This window comes from Ailuropoda melanoleuca, chromosome X, assembly GCF_002007445.2.
Source record: "Ailuropoda melanoleuca isolate Jingjing chromosome X, ASM200744v2, whole genome shotgun sequence".
In the NCBI taxonomy this organism is placed as follows: Eukaryota; Metazoa; Chordata; class Mammalia; order Carnivora; family Ursidae; genus Ailuropoda; species Ailuropoda melanoleuca.
In genome coordinates this window covers 110230502-110245080 of record NC_048238.1, presented here as the reverse complement: position 1 = coordinate 110245080, position 14579 = coordinate 110230502, and the positions used below count along the sequence as shown (strand labels likewise).

The window sequence follows — 14579 nt, the reverse complement described above, 5'->3', positions numbered from 1 at the left end:
TCTCAAGATGAAATCATTCTGGATTTAGGGTGGGCCCAAATCTAATGACTGGTGTCTTTATAACAAAAAGGGTGGGGAAATTTGGTCATACAGAGACACAGAGGAAAAGACAATTTGAAGATCGAGGCAGAGATTAGAGTGATTTTTCTACAAGCCAAGGAATGCCAGAAGCTACCAGAAGCTGGAATAAGCCAGGGAAAATTCTCCTATAGAGCCCTTGGGGGAAGTTAGGCATTGCCAAGACTTTGATATCAGACTTCAGGAGGCTTCCAGAGCTGTGAGACAATACATTTTTGTTGTTTTAAGCCACCAAATTTATTGTAATTTGTTATGGCAGACCTAGAAAATAACACAGCAACCTTATGCCAGTACATACATTTCTTTTTGCCATTTTGCTAATCCATTAAATCCAATAGGTATTTATGCAAACAAATACACTTGCTTTATGTAAAGCTTACCTGTTGCTTTGGTGGACAAAAATACTATGCCTGGGATCAGCAGACTGGGTGCTGGTCTTGATTTTATCACTGATTCACTATGAGATTGTGTGAGCTATATTTTTTCTGTAAGCCTGTCTCTCTTTCTGCATAATAAGATGGTTATCTCTCTGGGACCTTTTAGCTCAGTGACTCTGAGCCTATGGAACTTTATCTCTTTATGTACTTAGTATGCTTTAGAAGAAGTATGCAGTTGAAGTGGAGCACATATTCCTCACTGGACAAGAGTAGAGTATTGAGAATTTGGAGTAGGAGGATAAAAATAGCCCACCGTGGGAAAAATTTTAAATGCCTACTATGTCTGAGTCACTGTATATACCTTGAGGCCAGTATTTTTATGCTAAACATTGTATGTAGGATAGGAGCAGCTCTTCACACATATGCTCATATTCGTATTGCCCTTAAAACATTCAAAATGGAATGTCATGTCAGTGTGATGTGGGGTCCCATTTGGGGACACATCTTTGGAGAAACTTTGAAATTTGGCAGTGTATTTTTCACTATTAACAGATCAATTTCTTTGTCACCTAGGATTTTTTCCTGTCTTAGAGCCTAGAGTCTTTCAAGATCATCTACATCTATCACCATTCATTTTGCCATTGGAGATACAGTGAGAGCCAGATTAAAGAAGTAACTTGTCAAAGGTACAGTGGAGCAATTTTGAGAGGCAGGACTCAAACCTAAGTCCCTTTATTTTGTTCTTAGCTTAGGTCTCTTTACCCTCTATTGCATTGTTACTGTACTTCACTCAGTTTTCTTTTTTTTACCCCAATGGGAATACAATTCTTTTATATTTTAATTAATCTCTTCTCTGTCCTATTTCCCCAAGTGCAAACTCACATGTGGGCTCACACACTTATCTACACCTATATTCCCTTCTGAGGTTTTTGAAAGGGAAGTATTGTGGTTCTGCTGCTTGTCTGTTTTGCCTGGAAGCTCCAATTGACAGTTCTGAATTGGGTTCACACTTCTACTTGGTGGGGGGTGGAGGTGGCAGTTAGGTCATTAGGGAATCAACGTGGCTGAACACTTTCTTTTTAGAAGGGGAATGACAACTTCTTTGATGTAATTTTTTAGCTCATTACTGTCCTCAGAGATGGAATGTGAACAGACAGGATTGTGAAACCTTTATTTGGAGCCTTAACTAAGAAGACACACCCATAGGGATATAAAGGAGACAGACCACTTATTTTCTGTCTTGGAGCAGCTAGCCAGCATTACACATCAGCATGGTAATCCATACCTCCTTTATCCTCCTATTCACTGCTCTTACCCTTTTGCTCTCTTTCTGTTCTCCTTTCTTCCTCTGCTCCTCCCCTTCCCTCTGAGCTTTCCTCTATTTCTCTGCTGGAAACCTTAAATAATAAAACATTGCTTTAGTCTTTCCTAAAACAACCACAGATCCAAAGCCTTGCAGCACTGTATTCCGGAGCCCCAGCACAGCCGCGTGCTCAGCACCAGGCAATGGTGAATCTAAAGCCAGTAAAGGGGGAGGGGAGGAGGGAAGAGAGAAGAGATAGGGAGAGGCGGGAGAAAGAGAGAGGGAGAGGGGGAGGAGAGAGAGGGAGAGGAGAGCGTGAGCGCGCGCAAGCTAGCGAGCAAACCAGAGAGACGAGAGAGGGACCAGGAGAGAGACCCAGAGAAAGAGAAGAGGAAGCCGAGCTCTGTGAGGACTCAATCTCCAACTTGTTTCAATTCATTCATCCTTCTCTTCTCTCTGCCTCGGGGAAGTGACTGTGGCGCTTGGTAAGGAACGTAGATGTCCCTTCTTCCCCCTCCCCCAAGCTCAGGTCTTCTTTAGCGATAGCATCTCTCCCCCGTACTGAGAGTCTCCTTGGGTTGGCCGGGGAGGCGAGACATGCTCTGCAGCTGTGATGCTATCCTGGGTTCCCCAGTGGGGCTGGTGGAAGCCCAGAGTTGGCATCTGGGCAGGGAGGCACTGGGGTGAAACCTGATTTGGGAAGGGGGGTTGTGATGTGGTGTATGCGCGATTTGCTTTATTGTCAGTGAATTGTTTTGTTCCTTTTTGGAAACAGGTCAGCCTTGACCTTGCAAATTGCTTGGGGGGCCTGCAGCTGCTGCAGAAAGCCACCCAGTGTCCCCTAGCCAAAGCAGACAGCACAGTCATGACCCCCCAGACAGCCCTAGGCACGGGGATGGGGTAATGGCTGGAGCTTCCTTTCTCCTTTAACTCTTTCTCTGCAGCTGTTTCTCATTGCTGGAATAGAGAAAGAGGGAGAATACTATTCATGCAGCCCTTTTCCCCATCTCCCTTTTACCTTTCCCAGATGCAACTGAGTGGAAAGTTGTAAATAACTGCTTTTTGTGAAAGCAGCTTGAGACCTCCCCCCTTCCTTTAAGGGGTTTATTATGGGGTTGGGCCTGAGTTCCTTTACAAACTTGAGAGGCTTTTCTTGCTTCCAGGTGGGAAGCCCCATTGCCTGCCCACTTCCCGTTGTAGGTAGTTGAAGAGACAGGCTAGACCAGGGATTCAGATACCATACCCCATCCCACTGGCAGGCATGGTATAAGTCCAGCTGTGTCCTTGAGAAGGAAGAAACACCTGATGGTTTGTCTGGAATTGGCTTTCCAGTTTGCTGGTTCTCTAATTGTGGCTGAGGGTAGCATAGGCAGGAGGACTGGGGGAGGGGTGGCTTTTGGATTTAGAGCAGGGTGGAAAGCCAGGATTCCTGCTGCGAATTGTATGGTTTATTGAGGATCAGCAGGTTCTGGATGTCTGGAGCTGTGCAAGGACTGGCTGAAGCTGTTGTAGTATAGCCCTCTGAACTGGTAGGAAAAGAGATATGGTTGCTTGGTGGGGAGCTTTTTGAGTTAGCAACACTGCCATGCCCATGGTAGTAATTATTACATCAACAATACTAATTGCTAACATTGTTGAGTGCCAAGTATGTTTTGGATTTTAGGCTGAGGGTTTAATGTATATTCTTACACCAATACTATGAAGCAGATACTATGAAGCAGATATTATTATCCTTGGTTTACTGATGAGGAAACTGAAGCACAGAGAGGTTAAGCAACTGTCAAAGGTTACAGAGTAATTACATTTCCCAACTAGGAATTAAAACACAGGCAACCTGGTTCTAGAATGCATAGTCTTGACTATTAAGCACTACTGCCTCCTTGGGGAAAAATTTTGTGCCTTTGCTGGTCAGGCAAGTATAGGTGTGATAGGAAGGGTAACTGCTTGGCCAAAAAAAAAAAAGTAGTAGCTTAGCCTTTGTGTAGAGTAACAGGAACTTAGAGTGGGCATAGTGGCTGGCCACTGTGGAACCGAGCCTCACCTGGGTTTGCTGGAGAAGCTGCCCAAAAGGCTTTCCTTGGCCAGCCTGCTCTCCTTTGAAAAGGCTACCTGGAAAGACTTCACTTTTTCACTGTCATAGCTTCGTCCATCTCACATCCAGCAAAAGACTGCTTTGTTTCAGACCAAATCTTGCTCTTATTTTCTGAGAGCTTAGAGTCACCTTGTCCTGAAAATTTTAGAATATTAAAACCTTGGAACTGGAAGGTCATTAATCTTCACTTTTCCACCCAATTCTTCAATTTGTCCTAAGCATTCAATTCATTGACTGATTTCTTTTTGATCTCCCTGCAGTGACAGAGAGCTCATTAGATGGCTCTTTTTATCTTTGAGCAATTCTGATTGCCAGAAAGTAATCCCCATTATAAGCCAAGGTCTGTCTCCCTGTAACTTGTATTCATTGCTTCTTTGGGACTAGCTGCAACAAATTTGCTTCTTCTTAATAATAGCTCTTCAGACAGTTGAAGACAGCAGTCATACTTCTCCCCTCAAAGCCTCAGATCTGACAAGATCGCAAGGAAAGGATCATCGTTTGCCTCATTTTGGAAGCTAGACTTTATTAATATGACCCAGTATCTCATTCTCTTGTCAGTCACAAACTGAGCATACTGAGCTTTCTAAAACAGCCTTGATAGTGTATATTCTCTTCCTTGGGAAAGCTTGCTATTTGGTATCAAGTGGACTCATGGGAACAAAGAAGCTCTCTTTTTTTCCCTAAAGATCAGAAATCAGTTAGTGCTAGTCCTTCTGAAGCCCCAGAATGTCCATATAACAGCCAGACAATAGGCATATGGGAAGATTTGAGCAACAGGGATTAAGGACAATTATCATAAAGGGGACACTTGAAATAGTGGTGATTCAAGGTTCACACAGTATATGGAAGGCAGAAGAATAAATTCTTGTATCAGAAAATATCTCAGAAACAATGACATCACTGAGGGGATGGTGCAGAGTGAGACTGGGTGGAATAAGAGTAAGCAGCAGTGTGTTAGAGTGGAGAACTGACCTGGGTATTAGGGAACTTGAGTTTTATTCCTAGCTCTGCTAATTTGTCAGTTACCTTGGACATCTGAGTCCCTCTCCACGGACCTCAGTTTTTCCTTCTAAAAACGATGATGAGGTGGATTGTATCACCAAGGGTCTATCAGCTCTGTAATTCTTTATCTGAAGTAAATTATAAAATCTCAGGGTTGTAAGGGCTTCAGAAATCATCTAGGCCAGTGCTTCTCAAACTTTAATGTGCAGAAAAATCTCCTGGGGATCTTGGTAAAATGCTAATTCTGACCCAGGGGGTCTCGGGGTACAACCTGAGATTTTCCATTTTAACAAACTACCAGGTAATCCTGAATCTGTTGTTCCAGTGCTTTTCAAACTACCTTGTTCAAAGACCAGTTTTTTAAAAAATTTTCCAATCCATCATAGACTGTTACTTTAGTAAAATACATTATGAATTATTAGAAAATGAAAGAAAAGACTAAATATAAGCTAACATTTTTATTACTAGAATCAACAGACATAAAAATTATTTTTTAAATTCTATAATATTTTATAAGTGATTATTTTCAATTTCTGCACCCAGGTCATTACTGCCTGGCAATAATAAGTTTGCAGACAGGCATTGATCTGTAGACCACACTTTGAACAGCACTAGTCTAGGCTACCAGTAATATAGGAGGCCCAGATTTGGCCCAGTTATAATTTCAAGTCATTTTTGTCAAATGATTTTTCACCCTCAGGTTAAATGTCTCCTTTGATGAAGAACTTAATATCTTTACTTGTTGTGACTGTCATAAAGGTTTTTTTTAAGCTTTTATAAATGTGCCTCTTAGATTATATATTCCAAGCAAGTAAATTGTCACTCCAGTTTATTGTACTATCAGCCACTATCCGAGTGTGTGGCATAGAGTAGATATTTAATAAATGTTCATTAAGTGAATGAGCAAGTCACTTGGTGTTAGTTATGCCTTTTGGAGCCATACATTCATTAAACAAAGATAATTTTGGTTTCCATCCAGCATTTTGGAGGCAGTATTTATCTTATTTTGTAAATTTCTAATGCTGAATTTACCTGGAATCCCAATTTTGTTTTAAAGGATTTATAGCAAGCCAGGCAAAGATTTTATATGGCCTAAGTCCCAAGTCTTTACCTTTACAATTGTTCATCAATTCAGTGGTTCAACATTTATTCAGTGATGTGGTTAAGCACCATGCAGATAATAAGCACCATGCAGATAATACAAGGGTGAGCAAAGCAGACATGGCCTTTGCTTACTTGGAACTTACAGTCTGATGGGGAAAAGGCCATAAATCAGATACACAACTGTTATTTCAGTCAGTAATAAATACTATGAAGGAAAAGTATGAGGGTGGGGCTATGAAGGTATATAACAGAAAAAACTGATCTAGTGTGGAGTTTAAGAAAAGCTTCCTTGAGGAAGTGATATTAAGGTTGAGTAGAGACATGGGGGTGGGGTGGGGTTATGGTGAGGGTGGAGCAGTTTTGTAGATGAAGAGAAGAGCATGCATGAAGACCTTGAGATGCATAGTGAATTTGAGACATTGAACAAAAGTTGGTGTGGCTGAAGTGGGCCATCATAAAGATTTTGATGTTTATTCCAGAAACACAGGGACTGATTGAAGGCTTTTTTAAAATAGTATTTTTTTTTTATTATATTATGTTAGTCGCCATACAGTACATCCCTGGTTTTTGATGTAAAGTTCGATGATTCATTAGTTGCGTATAACACCCAGTGCACCATGCAATACGTGCCCTCCTTACTACCCATCACCAGCCTATCCCATTCCCCCACCCCCCTCCCCTCTGAAGCCCTCAGTATGGACTCCGAGAAACAAACTGATTGAAGGCTTTTTAAGCAGGATGACTGATATAGCCTAAACTGAATCCATTCAGTATAAGGTCACTAAATGTTATGAGCCAAAGGCAATGTGGGAGATACAGGCTGATTTAGGAATAGCCTCTGCTGTCCAAGATGACAAAGTCAAGTAAGAGAGAGAAGAAATATACAACTATAATTTTAGAAGAATGTAATCCATACACATAAAAGAAGGGCATGCAAGGAAATCAAATATAGCTTCCCAAAAGTGGCATTTGAACTGGGCTTCAAAGATTTAGCAAACTTTGGAGGTGCAGTCTGGTGTTCTAGGAAGAGTCCAGAAAAGCAGAGGACGTGTATTAGGAGCAGTGAGGAGCTTGGTTATGTTGGAGTAAAATGTATGGTAAAAGTGTGTAAGAGATATTTGCCAAAATAGGGAGAGAGCTTGGCTGTAAATAATATTAAATGCTAGCTTGGAGAATTAGAACTTTCTTCTACATGCAGTAGAGAGGCAATACCCTTAATTTATGGATGAGCTATCTGATCCTGAGATGAGGAGTCACTTGATTTGACTGACATCACACAGCCCAGCAAAAGGTCCTGGGTACAGTTGAAAGAAATGTGGAATTGGAGCTCTCAATATAAGTCAACTGGAGAGAGTAATTTGAGAGCCATTGATACAGAGGCAGTACTTGAAGTGGAAAGAAGGGATCCAAAGATCTCTTCTTTGGGGAATGCTTATGCTTTAGGATATGGGAAAACAAAGATGAGCTTGTGTGAAGGCTACAGAGGAGAGGGCAGGTGTGTGAAAGGAACATTTGAAAATACAGTATTATGAAAGAGCCAAGAGTGGAGAGGTCTCATCCATTAGTTGGACGAATATTTATTGAATACATACCATTTACTGAACATGGAGAATATAATGGTGAGTAAAATAAACATGGTTGTTGCCACCTTTGGGCTCATGGTTTAGATAGTGAGATAGACCTTATTCTACAAACCATTGAAGTATATACTTATACTTTGTGATTAGTGTATAGAGGTAAATATACTGCTTTAACAAAGAAGGCATGGTTACCATTATTAAACATTTCAGCAGGACTGTGTACTGACAAACAACACCCAGTTTCTAATAGTCCTCCCCATTATGATGCTCACAGTGCTTACTAAAAGACTGGATGATCATATCCATTTTGCTGTTGTTTGGCAGATGATAGTGCTGTAAAGAAAGGTAAGATTCCCTCTAGTCTCATGTCCATAAAAGCACAGGTTTATTTGAAACCAGGTTATATGTTATGTTGCTTAACTGAAATTCTCAATGAGTCAGCACTCTTCCCAGATCTCCTTCATTCTCCCCATTCAACAAGCTAGAGAAAGACACACTTGATAAGAAAAAAATATGAAGAATTGGATGTTAAAAATCTGTCTGAAAAGGAGATTTCAGATAGCCTAGTCTAGCTTCTAGTCTTGGTTTGGATGCTGACTCTGTTTCTTGTGACAAATCACTTGTTTGAGCCTCTGTTTCCATAACTGTAAAATGAGGAGGGTTGGACTAGACCCAGCTAAAAGATTCTATGGTCTATGCTCTATTCTTTACTATATTCTCATGGTCCTGTGCTGGTAGTTCAGGCTCAGTCACTTATTTAAACAACACTAAGGAATTTATATGGAATTCTGAAGGTTGCTAATTTTGGTGGAAGTATTCATAGGGCTTAGAAGAGACCACAGGAATGCCCTTTCCTTGTTCTATTCCTGAGATTGCTGAAATCATCAGTGTTCTGAAACATAAGAAAATAACTGACTGTTATAAAATCTGTAGTAACTCTGAGTACTGGGTGATATTTTCACCATGGCTGGTTTTAAAATGAACTAAGGGCACTGCAAAGAAAATGGTGCAGGATACTGTGGAACAGACACAAGGTGATTATCTCACATTCTGAAACGTAGTGGTCCAGACAGTCTGTTCCTAGGGGGAAGATATATGGTAAAGGGAAATATTGGTTGGTAATATAAAAACATTTTTTATACTTAAAACATGATTTTAAAAGTATTGATGTTTGTACACAATATTTTCTCACTATACACAGAAGGAAGAATAAAAATCTCCAGGATGTATATTTTGAAGGGTACTCTTTTCTGTTTAAAAATGATTTCTTGGGGCGCCTGGGTGGCACAGTGGTTAAGCGTCTGCCTTTGGCTCAGGGCGTGATCCCGGCGTTATGGGATCGAGCCCCATATCAGGCTCCTCCTCTATGAGCCTGCTTCTTAATCTCCCTCTCCCCCTGCTTGTGTTCCCTCTCTCACTGGCTGTTTCTATCTCTGTCGAATAAATAAATAAAATCTTAAAAAAAATGATTTCTTAAAAGGAATCAAGTATTACATAGGTTTTTTGAAGGGAAGGGGAGGTGGATGGGGGTGGAATTATGTAAGTGATCATAGCATAAAATAACTTTTTAAAATAGTATGAGAGGAGCTCAGAAATAGAGTCTTTACCAATCATATAATGGCAGTCTTATCAACCAGTACATATGGTCATTTATTTTCAATGTGAATAGTTCCAGGAAAGTTTGCTTAATACCACTTGATAACTGTGATTGTTAGCAAGTTCTTCTTCATACTGAGTGACCTGAAATCTGTCTTCTGAATCCAACCCATGGGTTGCGAATGCTAATGTCTATTTCCTTGCCCTGTAATTAGCCATTCAAAAGTTTAAAGATAGTTCTTTTTATCTTTTCTCCAGTCCATATATTCCCAATCTTGAGCTCATATGACAAGTATTTTAAGTATCTTCTATAGGAGACGTTGAACTTTGCAGTGTCACCCTTAATATATAACATCCAAAGCTGGACCCAGTGTTCTAGGCATGGCTGTTTAGCACCACCATTTAAAAAATTTTGTACATTTATTAATCTTCCTTAAGATTGTGATATCTACTTCTATTTTTTCTATTTATAAAATGAAACAGGCTCATAATAGAAAATTTTTAAAAATGGAGAGAAAACACAAATCACCTCTCAATACCTTGTCCAAAGACAACTTGCTCTGGTTCCTCCCAAATGTGCTTCCATGTTTACATAATTGGGATCATACCTTATATGTACTATTTCATATCTGGCTTCTCCATTGTTATTGTACTGTAAGCATTTCACCGTGTCATCCACCAGCCTTCAGACAATTTTTAATGGCTTCATAATTTTCAGTTGTACAGTTTGTACCTACTTTAATTATTTAACAGATCCTGTATTAGTCATTTAAATTATTTTAAAAGTTATCATGAATAGCCCTGCAATGTATAACTTTATGCATAAATCTTTGCTTCTTTAACCTCACCTCTTTTAGGTCTTTATTCAAATATTACCTCCATAAGATCTCCTTTAACAATTATCCATAAAAAAGCAAACACTTCTCCTCCAGGAAAGGGCATTCCCGTGATCTCTTTTCTTGCTTTATTTTTTCTCCCTGATCTGCATCATAACCTAATAGTCGAAATATTTTCTAATTTATTGTCTGGATCTTTGTATTAAAATGTAAGCCCCTCAAGCACAGAGATTTTTCTTTACTTTGTTTTCACTACTGTATTTTCCAATACCTAGAGCAATGTATGATACATTGTAGATCCTTACTAGTATTTGTTGAATAAATGATTTTCTTAAGATAAGTTTTTATAAGAGGTATTATTGGATGTAAGGATTAAATTTTATTAAAGGCTCTTGATATATGTGTGAAGTTGTCTCACTGTATAATATGGACAATTTCTGCTCATACACCTATACCAAAACTGGCTACTGTCATTCTTTTAAAATCTGCCAGTATAATAGAGGCTAAATGATATCTTACTCTTTTAATATGTTTCTTTTATTATACTGAGCATGAATATTGTCTTGGGTTTCTTGGTCACTTTTGTTCCCTATATGAACATATACTCATGACCTGTATAATTTTTCTATTGAGAACTTATATGTTTCTTATTCATTCGTATGGACAATATATACATTTAATAGATATTAGACCTTTCTTCTGTGGTATATGTGGAAAATATTTCCCAGGTTTGTGTTTTAAATGAACTTTTATACACAAATTAACATTTATGTAATTATATATATCTTTCCGTTTGTATTTTTTTCCTTTTTTTAATGTTTTTTTCTTATGTTAGTCACCGTACAGTACATCCCTGGTTTCTGATGTAAAGTTCGATGATTCATTAGTTGTGTATAACACCCAGTGCACCATGCAATCTGTTTGTGTTTTTTTTTTCTGATGAATTCATGTGTAAGTTTTTCCCCACCCAAACTAGATAAGTGCTTAAATGGATTTTTTTCATTTTTATTGCTTATATTTGTTTAATCCTTCCAGAATTTATTTTGGTGTGTGGTATGAGGTAATTTTCTAAGTTGTTTTCCCTTTCAATTTTTCACAATAGCAAATATTGAATAATTAATCTTTTCACACTGCTCTGTGATGCCACATTTAATATGTGTAAATTGTTATATATATAGTAGATTCTCTTTGGGATTTATCTATTTTCCATATTTTGTAGCCTGACTCTTTCTGTCCTAGTTACAAAGTTTAAATATTTTTATAGCTTTAAAATAATTTTTATTACCTCAGCTCTTCTACTTGCCAGCTGTGTAGAATCTGATGCTCTATATGTTATGCTTTTAATTTTGTGAAGGGGATCTTTCTATCATTATTTCTGCTAATTTATTATGGCTGGTATACTGGGAAATTGCTATTTATAATTTTAATTTCTATTTATTTTGCTCAAATTTATTATTATAAATTTGTCATTTCTTGTTTCTTTTTTTTTAATTTTGAAGACTTTAAAATATTTAGAAACTCAGAAGCATCGGGGCGCCTGGGTGGCTTAGTCCTTAAGCGTCTGCCTTCGGCTCAGGGCGTGATCCTGGCGTTCCGGGATCAAGCCCCATGTCAGGCTCTTCTGCTGGGAGCCTGCTTCTTTCTCCCACTTCCCCTGCTTGTGTTCCCTCTCTCCCTGGCTGTCTCTATCTCTGTCAAATAAATAAATAAAATTAAAAAAAAATTCAGAAGCATCTACAACTATGAGCAAATAAATACATAAATACTGCTCAGAATGAACAAGTGTTGTTAGCATTTTGTCATTTCAGCTTCAGATATATTTAATTAAGTAAACAAAACATTACAGATAAACTTTACTTCCTGTGTATAGCTCAGCTTTATTTCTCTTTGCATCCTTCCAGAACACAAAACCTAGAGCCATTCACACTTGCTTCTTTTTCTTTTAATTTCAGGGTAGTTAACATACACTATTATATTGATTTCAGGTGTACAGTATAGTGATTCACCACTTCCATACATCACCTGGTGCTCATCGTAAGTGTATTCTTTAATCCCCTTCACCTGTTTCACCCATCCCCCTCCCCACCTCCTCTCTGGTGAGCATCAGTTTCTTCCCTATAATTAAGAGTCTGTTTCTTGATTTGTCTCTCTCTCTTTTCCATTTGCTCATGTGTTATGTTTTTAAAATTCCACATATGAATGAAATCATACGGTATTTGTCTTTCTCTAAGTGACATTATTTCACTTAGCATTATATTCTCTAGTTCTATCCATGTCAATGTAAATGGCAAGATTTCATTTTTTATGGCTGAATAATATTTCACTGTGTGTGTATATATATATATATATATATACACACACACACCACATCTTTATTTGTTCATCAGTCCATGGACACTTGGGCTGCTTCCATATCTTGGCTATTGTAAATAATGCTGCAATAAACATCAGAGTGCATGTATCCCTTTGAATTAGTGTTTTTGTATTCTTTGGGTAAATACCCACTAGTGTGATTGCTGGATCATAAGGCAGTTCTATTTTTAACTTTTTGAGGAACCTCCATACTGTTTTCCAGAGTGGCTACACAGTTTGCATTCCTGCCAACAGTGTAAGAGTGTTCCCCTTTCTCCACATCCTCGCCAACATCTGTTGTTTCTTGTGTTGTTGATTGTAGCCATTCTGACAGGTGTGAGGTGACATCTCATTGTAGTTTTGATTTGCATTTCCCTGATGGTAAGTGATAATGCTTATCTTTTCATGTGTCTTGGCCATCTGCATGTCTTCTTTGGAGAAATGTCCATTCATGTCTTCTGCCCATTTGTTAATTGGATTTTTTTTTTGGTGTTGAGTTTTATAAGTTCTTTATATATTCTGGATACCCTTTATCAGATATGTCATTTGCAAATATCTTATCCCATTCTACAGATTGCCTTTTAGTTTTGTTGTTGTTTCCTTTGCTGTGCAGGAGTTTTGTATTTTGATGTAGTTCCAATAGTTTATTTTTGCTTTTGTTTCCCTTGCCTCAGGAGACATATCTAGAAAAAAAGTTGCTAAGGCCAATGTCAGAGAGGTTACTGACTATCCTCTTTTCTAGGATTTTTATGACTTCAGGTCTCACATTTAGGTCTTTCATCCATTTTTAATTTATTTTTGTGTATGATGTAAGGAAGTGGTCCAGTTTCATTCTTTTGCACATTGCTGTCCAGTTTTTCCAACACCATTTGTTGAAGAGACTGTCTTTTTTCCATTGGATATTATTCCTTGCTTTGTCAAAGATTAATTGGCCATACACCTGTGGATACATTTCTGGGTTTTCTATTCTGTTCTATTGATATATGTGTCTGTTTTTGTGCCAGTACCATGCTGTTTTGATCACTACAGCTTATTGTAATGTAACTTGAAGTCCAGAGTTGTGATGCCTCCATCTTTTCTTTTCTTTTTTTTTTGTTTTTAAGATTTTATTTATTTATTCGACAGACATAGAGACAGCCAGTGAGAGAAGGAACACAAGCAGGGGGAGCGGGAGAGGAAGAAGCAGGCTCATAGAGGAAGAGCCTGATGTGGGACTCGATCCCATAACGCCGGGATCATGCCCTGAGCCGAAGGCAGACGCTTAACCGCTGTGCCACCCAGGTGCCCCCGTCTTTTCTTTTCTTATTATGTTCAATTAGCCAACATATAGTACATCACTAGTTTTTGATGTAGTGTTCAACGATTCATTAGTTGAATAGAACACCTAATACTCATCACATCTTTGCTTTTCTTTTTCAACATTGCTGTGGCTATTCAGGGTCTTTTGTGCTCCCATACAGATTTTAAGATTGTTTATTCTAGTTCTGTGAAAAATGCTGTTGGTATTTTGATAGGGATTGCATTCAATCTGTAGATTGCTTTGGATAGTATAGATATTTTAACAGTATTTTTTCTTCCAATCCATAAGCATAGAATGTCTTTCCATACTTTTGTGTCATCTTCAGTTTCTTTTCACTGTGTCATCAGTGTTTTATAGTTTTCAGAGTACATGTCTTTCACCTCTTTGGTTAGGTTTATTCCTAGGTATTTTACTATTTTGAGTGCAATTATAAATGGGATTGTTTTCTTAATTCCTCTTTCTGCTGTTTCATTATCAGTGTATAGAAGTGCAACAGATTTGTCTAGAATGATTTTGTATCCTGGAACTTTACTGAATCATTTATCAGTCCTAGCAGTTTTTTGGTGGAGTCTTTTGTATATATTTCTATATACAGTATCATGTCATCTGCAAATAGTGAATGTTCTACTTCTTCCTTACCAATTTGGTTTCCTTATATTTCTTTTTGTTGTCTGCTGTGGCTAGAAATTCCAGTACTATGGTGAATAAAATTGGTGAGAGTGGACTTCTTTGCCTTGTTCCTGACCTTCTGGGAAAAGCTTCCAGTTTTTTCCATTAAGGATGATATTAGCAGTGAGTTTTTCATAGATGGCCTTTATTATGTTGGGATATGTTCCCTCTAAACCTATTGTGTTGAGGGTTTTTATCATGAATAAATGTTGTACTTTGTCAAGTGCCCTTTATGCATCTATTGAAATGTTCATACGATTCTTATCCTTTCTCTTATTAATGTGATGTAT

General features: G+C 38.2%; 1 protein-coding gene across 1 annotated transcript in view; it reads left to right on the top strand.

The window, feature by feature from the left end:
- The first annotated feature begins 2066 nt into the window (after nt 1–2066).
- GABRA3 (gamma-aminobutyric acid type A receptor subunit alpha3) overlaps nt 2067–14579 on the top strand; it is a 355912-nt gene continuing 343399 nt past the window's right edge. Inside the window, exon 1 of the mRNA XM_002927241.4 lies at nt 2067–2243. The gene's annotated coding sequence lies outside the window, so the exon portion shown is untranslated. The remainder of the gene's footprint in view (nt 2244–14579) is intronic.